A 12,507-nucleotide genomic window follows, 5' to 3' on the forward strand; every position below is an offset into this window, starting at 1 on the left:
GAGTAACCTGGTTATAAAGCCATATAAATCTGTTTCAAAGATGGAATTAAATCATCAGGTGGACAAACTTATTCTGTGTTACATTTGAAGTGGAAAGTTGGAATTTCCAAGTTCCTAGTTGGAATGTTCAACCCAAACACACCTTAAGTTGGATTTCCAGCTTGGAAACTCAGGGCTTGGCAGTCAAGTTTTTCTGACATCAGATCATGACTTCAATTTAAAATGGCGACATACAATGTGAACTTTAGTCAAAGTTATAGTATTATACTGTTTATTAGAACTTCTGTCTATTTATGTCTAATTAAATCAGTCATACAAACAGTACTGTCCATCTTCTATTTGTGGACATATTGCTACGGTGTTTGCATACACACAATACCACATAGTACATTGATATCAACTGCTATTTATTCCAATGAAGCAAGCACAACAAAGATTTCTCTGGATGCGTCCATATCGGTTTTCCAAAAGTTTCAGAACATTAGAACATTACAACATTAGAACACTCTAGACGAGAACAGGCCATTCAGCCCAACAAAGCTCGCCAGTACTATCCACTCATTTCTTCCAAGAAAACATCAAGTCGAGTTTTGAAAGACCCCAACGTCTTACTGCCAACCACACTACTTGGTAGCTTATTCCAAGTTTCTATCGTTCTTTGTGTAAAGAAAAACTTCCTAATGTTTGTGCGAAATTTACCCTTAACCAAGTTTCCAACTGTGTCCCCATGTTCTTGATGAATTCATTTTAAAATAACACTGCACTAATTCCCTTCATAATTTTAAACACTTCAATCATGTCACCTCTTAATCTTCTTTTGCTTAAACTGTAAAGGCTCAGCTCTTTTAATCTTTCCTCATAATTCAACCCCTGTAGCCCTGGAATCAGCCTAGTCGCTCTTCTCTGGACCTTTTCTAGCGCTGTTATGTCCTTTTTGTAGCCTGGAGACCAAAACTGCTCACAGTACTCAAGTTGAGGCCTCATCAGTGCATTATAAAGGTTGAGCAGAACCTCCTTGGACTTGTACTCCACACATCGTGCTATATATCCTAACATTCTGTTAGCCTTCTTAATGGCTTCTGAACACTGTCGGGAAGTCGATAGCTTAGAGTCCACTATGACTCCTAAATCCTTCCCATAAGGTGTACTCTCGATTTTCCGACCACCCATTGTGTATTCAAACCTAACATTTTTACTTCCAATGTGCAATACTTTACATTTACTGACATTAAATTTCATCTGCCATAAATCTGCCCAAGCCTGTATGCTATCCAAGTCCTTCTGTAATGATATAACGGATTCCAAATTATCTGCTAATCCACCTATCTTGGTATCATCTGCAAACTTAACCAGCTTGTTACTTATATTACTATCTAAATCATTTATATATATTAAAAATAGCAGCGGCCCTAGCACTGACCCCGGTCACCTCTGGCGTGACGTCATTCCCAACTCCAACATCCAGCTTCTGAGTTAAATGGAATGCAGCATTAGATGCTTCCTTTCATAGAGTAAAGCATTGTGGGTAGCAAGAAAGAAAAGAGAAAAAACGTGCTTGTTCTCCGTATCCATTTAACATATTAGTTCGCAGTTCAAATTGTTAACTGGTTCCTTATGAATAGTGCCTGTCATATGAAGCAGTGCAAGTTCTGCTCATCTGTTCTTGTTTGTGGTAATTTTTTTGCAGGTGTACATTTACTTTAGAGCCAGTGAGTAATCTACTTGTTAAAGTTAAATAAGTAAAGTGCAGGAAAGTAGTGTTGCTATATTTGTGATAACTTTAATCTTCTTTACAGTTCTTCTAAGAGGCAATACATTATGAGTTTCTAATTTATTAATAATATTTATAACAGTTAAGTTTGTATTTCATTAACACTGTCAAACACTATTCAGACGTGCCTATAGAAACAATAGTGGCATCTAGTGACCAACTTTAGTATTGCAACTTAGCAAATAATAATACTTAAAACATTTGCAACATAAATCTATTTTTCTTTGTGTGTAATTCAATAATACCTTTTACTTTTCACTATAGACCACACACATGTACACATATAACTTCATATTGGACTGAAATTTATCGTCCAATTGACACACTGCTGAAAGTGCCAACTATTCTTGAACAACCAGTCAAAGCCCTTTAGTTTTCTCTCCTTCAAAACCCTTAACCAGGTTACTGTTAGGGATATTGTAGTCTGCCCATGTCCGTTGCACTCTGTTCACCTGCGCATGTGTTAGCTTCACTCAGTCTTCCAGCAGCCATAGGTAGAAGCATCCACAAAGATGCATTTCCTGAGACATAGTGTATACTCAGGCATTCACATTATTCCATCTTCTAGTTGAAATAATCTGTCTCAATATTTCAAAAATCACTAAATGTATGTTAATGAGCTGAACGTGCAGTGCTGAGCCTTAGCAGCACAATCTCGGGAGCAGTAACGCGTCAAAAGTAGTGTGCCTGTAATAAACAAGCACAGACAGTAAGACGTCCTGGGGTACCCATAGGCCAGTCTTTCTCAAAGTGGGAGATAACGCCCCCTTGTGGGCGCTGGAGGCCTACAGGGGGGCGTTAAAGGGCCCAGAGAAAATTGGGGGATGTTGAAGCGGTTTAGGGGGGCGATGGCTGATTTGTGTTTTTTTTCTAATATTTTAAAATTTAAACTAAAATCAAAACCTACCTACTATACTACATCGGCCGGATCATCGATACTTGTTCTAACTGATTCCGGTCGTTTTTATCGAAAATAAAAAATATAGAAAATAAAAAATATGGAATTAAAAAATGTCGAAATTTTCGTAAAAATAAAAAATTAATCTTAGCCCTAGCCTTAACCCCTAAACCAATTTTTTATTTATACAAAAATTTCGACATTTCTTAATTCAATATTTTTTATTTTCTATATTTTTTATTTTCGATAAAAATAACGGTTACTGTTCTAACTTGCTCAGTACGAATTCCGTCAAATGAGGTAAACGAGTTTGTGCATGTTTGTCTTATTCCTGTCGGTGCGTGCTGTATTTTAATCCTACTAAGAGCGCGTAATAATTCTTTTATTTTCATTAGCGTTTTCGCGCGCAATCGTTAGAAAGTTTTTTAAGCTCGTTGAAAATCCCACAAATCCATCTTCGCCTATGTGCCTTCTTTGTCAAAAAACATTTTCGAATGAAGCGATGAAGCCTTCTAGGCTACAAGATCATTTGAATAAAATGCATCCAGATAAGAAAGAAAAAAATGTGGCCTATTTTCGAGACCTGGAAAAGAAGTACATACGTAGCTCAGCCAACTGTATCAAAACTTTTTTCAGTGGCTTCTAAGCAAGACGATGACGGACTTCAAGCCTCGTACAATATCTCTTTGTTAATTGCTCAAACAGACAAACCACACACTATTGGAGAAAAGTTAATTTTACCGGCAATAAAAGAAGTAATAACTACTGTGCTCCATAAACCAGCAGCAGATATTATTCGAAAAATTCCTTTGAGCAATAGTTCTGTGCAAAGACGAATTGATGAAATGGCTGAAAATATTGAAGACTCATTGTGCAATCATCTGAAGACTAGTCAATTCTCAATTCAATTGGATGTCCAATTTACCAACTAATGAAGCACTATTGTTGTCATACGTGTGGTTTATTAAAGATGAGAAAATATGTCAAGAACTATTATTTGCTAGAAATTTAGAGACAGATACAACCGGAGAAACCATATTTAATACACTGGAAATGTTTTGTGATGAGAAAGAAATTCCCTTGAAGAATATTATATCAGCTGCTACGGATAGCGCTCCGGCTATGACAGGGTGTCACAAAGGCTTCATAGTGTACTTAAAAAATAAAATTCCAGATGTGCTCGCTGTTCATTGCGTCATATATCGACAACATTTGGTTGCGAGAAATTTGAGTGAACGGCTGTTTCAATCACTGCAACATGTCATCAAAGCAGTCAATAAAATTCGAAAGAGCTCTTTAAATGACAGATTATTTAATCAGCTTTGTGTTGTTAATGATGAAGATTTCAACCGATTGCTGTTTTACACAGAAGTGCGTTGGCTATCAAGAGGTACTTGTCTGACTCGATTTTATAATCTGTTTGACTCTGTGATAGAGTTCTTGGAAAACAAAGACACAGAATTGAGCAACAACCTCATCACATCAAAGAATGATATTGCGTACTTGACAGACATGTATAAATTGTTTAATGATATCAATCTCCAACTTCAAGGTGACGACTTGAACTTGATTAAAACAAAAAACATCGTTGCTGCCTTCGTAGCCAAACTGCTCTTACACAAGAAAAACATCGGCAGACGTGAGTTTCACAATTTCCCTAATTTATCAGCAGCACCCTTCGTCAATGACGACTTGCTTGTTTACTGCCAACATTTGGAGAACCTCCACAGTGATTTCAAAGAACGGTTCCAGGACATTTTAAAATTGGAAATACCGGACTGGGTGTTGGATCCTTTTTCAAATGTCAACACAGCAGGATCATCCCAGCTTGAGGAAGAACTTATAGAACTGACAACGAACGAGGAAATAAAACTCAAATTCAAAAATGGCTACCAAGAATTTTGGCTACAAAAGCCAATCCCACAATTGTACCCTGGATTGTGGTCGATTGTTCAATGATTTTTGGTAGCATTCTCATCGTCATATTTGTGTGAACGTGGATTTAGTGCTGTGGCAACGCTGCTAACTAAAAAGAGGAATCGTTTGCATGTTACCGAACGCGGTGACTTACGGCTGTTTTTGAGTAAATTCGAACCTGATATTAACAAACTTGTTAAAAATCATCAGATTCATCCTTCACATTAGATAAGTTTTAAAATTTTAATTGAAATGTTTGTTTTAATTTGAATAAAAGTCTTTTTAAATATTATAAAGTTGCGTTTTTATTGCTCCTGTTAGTTAGAAAGTCTCATTTAAAATGTAAGTTTGAACTCAGAAACAGGATAAGACACATATGGCACGCTATAATTAAAGTAATGATTGCGTTTGTGATTTTTAAGATGTGGTAAAGTTAAAAATTTTGGGGGGCGCTAGAAAATAATTGATTCTCAAAGTGGGCGGTAGACAAAATAAGTTTGAGAACCTCTGCCATAGGCAAACCCCGTATAACTGATATCTCAAAAAGAGAAAAAAATATAAATGTTGGTAAGAGAATTAAAATGCGTCTTTTCAGATTGCGTCTGTCTGATTACGACTACCAAAGGTATGAGAGAGGAAGAGGCGGGTCCAGGTGGATGAACACCGGAAGTGATGTCAGCAATGGAAAAGCCATCAATCTTCCTGTCTGCAGAGTGAAAAGAAGAGAAGATGCTATCCCAGAGCACCAACCCCTGGAGTGGTGGGGAATTACCATTACCAGAGCTCTTAAACTGCCCCCTCTATGCATGTGTGTGAAAGTCTTACATAGTCTGGTTACATTTAGAGTAAAGAGTTACCTAATGCAATACTTATTTTAACTGAAGTAAAAATATCTGAGTTGCTATTATCCCAGCAGCACTGGGTGTAAGAGACGAAGCACATGCATCGGGTCAGGGCTCAGTCACATAGCCAAGCAGAAAAGAGTGTGCTGCGTGAAATCTGGTGACAGACAACTATTAATAAAGACCTGTTTGCTTAATTTTTAATTCAGCTCTTTACTATAGATATGCTAAAACAGTGTGACGTGGCAGCCAGTGTTAGTACCACAAATCTTCATCAGCTTGGGTGAGGGATTTAAAAAAGGAGATGGCTATCACAGCACATGAAGGACTTAATGTATTTATAAAACACAAAATTATCACAGGTTCCATGCTTGTTTTTGGATTCACGGTAATCATTGATGAGGTTTAACTCTTTTTTGTGCACTTTAATGTTGTTGGAGCGTTTTGCCAAAGGAGAACTCCAGAACCTTACTTGTTCATGTAAACGGAGGTTTTTGAGAAACCAGGTTTTGGCCTTAACTGGGCGACTCACTTTATTCTGGTTTTATGTGTGCATGTAAATGCAAAGACTGATGCTACACTTTATAACCCCCTGCCACATTCAGGGCAGCATCCAAGATTGAGGATTCTTGCCTTGAACAATGTTGGCATGTAAACTCTTAGTAAATGGTGACTCTTAGCTATTCTCTTCCCAGCCAAGGTTATGGTGACATTGACTATCAACTTCTGGCAGTTCTCCTCTTGCCTTAATTCCTGATTGTGTGCTCCATTGTTGACAATGGATTCTGTGATTTGTGGTATCAATTCTCACTGGGGTTTCTCGAACATGTAGATCCTTCCTGGCTTGGTTTGTGTTGATTCTACTGGAACAAAATAAGAAGGCGGGCACCGCTCATGCTGCAGTCCTGGATAAACTGCCTGCCATAGCACAGAAGTGACAAACGAGAACAAATTAATGAGAAGTGACAAAACGATGAGTCATAAATGTGACAAAGACATGAATGAAATCTGATTGAAAACGTTATCTTCATATTCTGCCATCACAATCTGCCTAGATTTTCAGACTCAATCAATTCCTCCAGACATTGCGGTCAAATGAGAAACAGCTTTGCTTGCTGCTGCACCATCTTGATTTTGTTTTGTCTTTTATAATACTTCACTTCCTTGACCAATAACACCTTGACCATCATCTACTTACATTCACTTTACTTAGTAAATTTCTCAAGTTAAATAAAGAGAAAACTGAAATCTTAGTGATTGGCAATAATGGTTACAATGAGGCTGTTAGAAATAAACTGGAAGCATTAGGATTAAAAGTCAAGACGGAGGTAAAAAGCTTAGGGGTAACTGTTGACTGTAATCTAAATTTTAAATCGCATATTAATCAGATCACTAGGACAGCATTTTTTCACTTAAGAAACATAGCAAAAGTTAGACCTCTTATATCATTGAAAGATGCTGAGAAATGAGTTCACACGTTTGTTTTCAGTTGACTAGATTACTGTAACGCACTCCTCTCAGGACTACCCAAAAAAAGACATCAATCGTTTGCAACGAGTGCAGAATGCAACTGCTAGAATCCTTACCAGGAAAAGAAAATCTGAGCACATCTCTCCAGTTTTGATGTCACTACACTGGTTACCTGTGTCATTCAGGATTGACTTTAAAATTCTGCTTATGGTTTATAAAGCCTTAAATAATCTCACCCCATCTTATATATCGGAATGTCTGACGTCTTATATTCCAAATCATAACCTCAGATCCTCAAATGAGTGTCTGCTTAGAATTCCAAGAGCAAAACTTAAAAGAAGTGGTGAGGCGGGCGGCCTTCTGCTGTTATGCACCTCAAATCTGGAATAGCCTGCTAATAGGAATTCGCCAGGCTGATACAGTGGAGCACTTTAAAAAACTGCTAAAAACACATTACTTTAACATGGCCTTCTCATAACTTCACTGTAATTTAAATCCTGATACTCTGTATATCCAATTCATTATAATAACTATTCATGGTGGCTCTAAAAGCTGTACTAACCCCTACTCTTTCTTCTGTTTCCTTTTCCGGTGTCCTGTTGGTGGTGGCTTGTGCCACCACCATCTACTCTAAGCACCGTGATGTTCCAAAAATGATGGATGGATTAAAAGCCAGAAGTCTGTATGACCATCAGCATCAAGTGACTCCGTGAGAACCCTAACTACAAAGAGGACTATTTCATTTATGTTAGGTAGACTGCCCAGAGGGGACTGGGTGGTCTCGTGGCCTGGAACCCCTGCAGATTTTATTTTTTTCTCCAGCTGTCTGGAGTTTTTTTTTTGTTTTTTCTGTCCACCCTGGCCATCGGACCTTACTCCTTTTCTATGTTAACTAATGTTGTCTTATTTTAATTTCTTATTTTGTCTTATTTTTCTTTTCTTCATTATGTAAAGCACTTTGACCTACTTTTTGTATGAAACTGTGCTATATAAATAAATGTTGTTGTTGTACTTTCCTCATCTTGACAAATCCAACTTAGGCTAGCAGATGCCTGGTGCCTCTCCCAGCGGCACTGGCCACAAGGCAAGAAGCAACGTTGGACAAAGAGCCAGTTCCATGGTACGCATTAGCTTTAAGTCACACCATCATTTATAAAGGTATGCCCAACCTTTTGGACATCTGTTGCTCATTATAGCAGTACTAGAACCATTTCTAAGACCCTGTTTTTCAGTTTTTTATATCAGTTACTTGCACAAATCCATATACTTTAAACAACTTAATCTAGGATTCAATGCTGGTTAGACCCCATAAGGAGCTTGAGGTGGGGGGCGTGGACTGGGATTGGGGTTCTAGGTGGCATTCACATGCCTTTAGTTACCAAAACTGCACCTCTCTGTGTCCATAGTGTGGATGGACAGTGGGGAGGCAGAAAAGTCTGGAGTGTTCACCACTTGACTTTCCAAAATGGTGTCCCCTCGCTGTTCAGAGCATGGATGTAACACAAAGGCATAGAGTGTGCACTGCTTGAGCTACATAAATGACACCTCTTCAACTTTCAGGAATGGTGCCCCTTGGGTATCAGTGTCCTAGGTGGCCGCCAAATGGATTGACCAGCTTTCTGGGTTCCTAAACACCCTATGATGGACAGCACTTAAGGTTAAAACCCGTCTTAGATACTATGGAATACCGGGGGCACACAGCTCCCCAAACCCGGACACTGACAGGCATAGAGGCACAAGTCCAAAGCAACACACGTTTATTTCTCAGGGGAGTGCATTTTCTTTGCTCCCCATCTCAATACAGTACATCAAGCACAAAGCACACAATACTCAGCCTTCTTCTTCCTTCTTTCTTCCTCTGCTGCCTCCACTCCTCTCCCAGCATGCTTCATCCACCTCCTCCCGACTCTGGCTCCCTGAATGGAGTGAGGTGTCTCCTTTAATTCAACACCTGGGAGTGCTCCAGTGGGTTCATCAGCATTACCTGGAATCACTCCCAGGTGTGGTGGAAATCCATTGGATGGCTTTACAGCTCCCCATGGTGGCCCCAACAGAAACCAACAGGGCTGTACCAAATTCGAAGTCCCAGCATGCCCTGCAGGAATCCATGGTGCCACAGCCATACAGGAGGGCTGCCCCTAGTGTCCCAGGGGAGGTAGTGCCCCACAGATGCTCTCTCCCCCGGTCCTTCCATCCAGGTGGCATCCCAGCCGGGTAATGGTCGAGGCCACACGTCACAATACCTTACAATCAAATCATACTCAACGATGTGAGTATACGACTGAAGATCTGACACGTGAATGATGCGACATGAGTAACGTGAGTCTTTTCATGGACAGTTTTGATATCATTTGATGCAGTCCATTGTTGGTCACCATGGACTCCTACTACTGTATATCCAAAATTTATTATCTCCATTCTGCATTAAAAATCTTTCTCAGCCACCACTACAAACTTTGTGGGGTAAGTAACATACAGTATAAAAAATACCATGTTTAAATGGCACATTCCTTTTAGTGCATTTGAGAATTAATAAGTTATGTATAAATAAGAAGGAGGTTCAATTAGGTCATGAATATGATATCTCTGCTGCTAAATGGTTTTTAATCAATCTTCATGCGTGGTTTTAATGCACTTCTTGACAAAGTGTTCATCTTAGTTGCATCCGATTCACTCACAGCAAAGCTCTCATTTACAAAATCATTTCCTTACTGCATTTGCAAGGAAATTCATGCCAGTTCAGATGATGGTTCAACCATTAAATAATTACTTTTCCTGTTTTTTCCTGCTTCCCCCAAGGTTTGCCCCCAGATGGCTTTCAGTCTTATTTTCTGATCATTAATGTGATTCACGTCTAGCTGTTTTTGTCTATTGCATTATTGGCAGTCTTAGGAGAAGAAAACGTGTTTTTTCTTGTGAAACACTAAGCTCTGCCAAGCCATCTTCTGTTTGTCATGTGTATATAGAAAAGACATCTTATATCATTAGTGACATGGAACTCTTCTGCATGCTGCCAAACACAAAGACTCTTAGCAAGGCCAATTATCCCATCCCTGACATTACGCAGTCCCTTGGTGTATTAAAGTATGGCTATTTCAGGTTAAATAATTTTAATTACATTTTCTGCTTCTTACTGCTACAGCCTAATCTTGGGGTCATCTTGTAAAAATAAAGCGAAACTGGCTGTGGCCTGTTAGATTTATCTCTCCCTAAGGAGAAATTTAGTTCCAAGAACAGCACTTGAACTCTGTTACTTTTGCTTTTATAAAGAATGGCTTCGTAAAAGCAGACACATAAAGAAGTTTAAATCAGCAACCAGTTCATCAAGAGACGTATAATGGAGACAATGCTTCTGCTAAGCAAATAGACTGCAGTGTCTTAACATACTGTAGGTAGGTACATGATACTTGTACTGCATATATAAAAATTTCTAACGTTGGTGCAAAATGTATCTTTAACAGGCTTCCATTTGTAGCAGCTAGGATCGTACGTACTAAAAGAACATGAGAACATTCGAAAAATATTGACGAGAATGGGCTGTTCAGCCCAGCTAAGCTTGCCAATCTGATCCACCTAATTCCTACAAAATGCTGTTAAGTCAAGTTTCGAAAGTCCCTAAAGTCCTACTGTCTACCACACAAACTTGGTCGCTTATTCAATGTGTCTGTGGTTCTCTGTGTGAAGAAAAATTTCCTAATGTTTGTGTGAAATTTACCCTCAACAAGTTTCCCACTGTGTCCCTGTGTTCTTGATAAACTCATTTTAACGTTACATCTTGATCCACTACAGTAACTCCTTTCATCATTTTAATCTCACCTTTAAATCTCCTTTAGCTTAAACAGGAAAAAGGTTCATCTCCTTCCACCTTTCCTCAAATCTCATGTCCTTGAATCAGCCTAGTCCAGGGGTCTCCAACTCCAGTTCTGGAGAGCTACTGTGGCTACAGATTTTCATTCTATCCCTTTTCTTCATTAGTGACCAGGTTTTGCTGCTAATTAATTTCTTTTCTCCTCGTTTTAATTGACTTGGTTTTTAAGATTTGGTCCTCTGACTTGTTTCATTTTTGCCTTACATGGCATCCAAACAAAAATGAGATGCGAAGTAACCCAGTAGAAGACCAGTAGAGTTGGGGCCTCCAACTCCAATCATTTCCTTAATTAGAACCCAATTCTTGTTGTTCATTAAACCCACTATTGAATTCCATGGCTTGTTGGTACCCTCATTCTGTCACATCACACATTTCCAAAACTTTTGATGTTTTATTTTTTCCCAAGAGTACCGTCAAAAGGTTTTGCAGACCTGAGCAGATTAACATTACTGTGACCTTCACTTTTCTAGATTTTCAAATATTGTGTGATGGACACAGGTTAGCTGGTCATGTGTTGTCTCATTATTGTTTGACTGGTAATTAAGGAAAAAAGGAATAGTTAAGGGGCCCAAGTCTTAAACAGCAAGTCAAAAGTAAAGCAAAAAAGGTAATCAGCAGATAAAACTGGACATTAATTAAGAAAAAGGTAAGAATGAAAACTTGTAGCCACAGTAGCCCTCCAAGACCGGAGTTGGACAACCTGGCCTAGTTGCTCTTCTCTGGACTCTTCAGCACTGCTATGTCTTTTTTTGTAGCCTGGAGACCAAAACTGCACACACTACTCTAGATGTAGCCTCACTAGGGTGCTATAAAGCTTAAGTGTAACCACCCTTGTCTTGTACTCCACACATCATGCTATATAACCTAACATCCTATTAACTTTCATGATTGCTTCTGTACGCTGTCTGGATATTAATAGTGATGAGTCCATTAAGAATCCTTGGTCCATCTTGTAATGGGTCCTTTCATGTTTCAGACCTCCCATTGTGTATTCAAATTTCACATTTCTATTTCCTACACGTGACACTTCACCTTTACTCACTTTATTAAATTTTATCTGCCACAAATCTGCTGAAGCTTGTATGCTCTACAAGTCCCTCTGTAACAGTTTTGCTGATTCTACATGATCTGCCCTTCCACCTAGTTTGACTTATTGATTATATTCTTGTCCACATTGTTTATGTACTTTATGTACATTAAAAAGAACAGTGGGCCCATCAGGGACACCACTTTTACCATCACCTAATTCTGAAAAAGATTCCCTTACCACAATCATTTGCTTATTGTGTCTGAGCCAATTTTGTACCCACCTACAGGCCACTCTCTGATTTCCCACTTCTTTTAGTCTGATCACTAACCTTTCATGCTGTACTTTATCAAAGGCTTTTCCGAAAAATCATGATAAATTATATCATATGCACCTTTCTGATTGCATGTTTTTGTTACTTCCTCATATCATTTCATCTTATTAGTAAAACATGATCTTCCCCATCTGAAACCATGTTGAGTATTTGCTAATACTTCTGTTCTAGACATGTGCCTCTCAATCCTTTCATTCATTATTCCTTTAGTGTAACTGAGATGGATGTTACGCTTACTGGCTGATAGTTACTTTGATCAGCCATTTTTATATAACAGGATAATATTTGCTAGCCTTTAGCCAGTGTGCAGAGATTTTTGAAAGATATGTGCCAAGGGTTTATATAATGTACTGTACTGCACCCACTAACCTGTTTCAGCA

The sequence above is a fragment of the Erpetoichthys calabaricus genome, chromosome 7 (genome assembly GCF_900747795.2).
Source record: "Erpetoichthys calabaricus chromosome 7, fErpCal1.3, whole genome shotgun sequence".
Classification (NCBI taxonomy): Eukaryota; Metazoa; Chordata; class Cladistia; order Polypteriformes; family Polypteridae; genus Erpetoichthys; species Erpetoichthys calabaricus.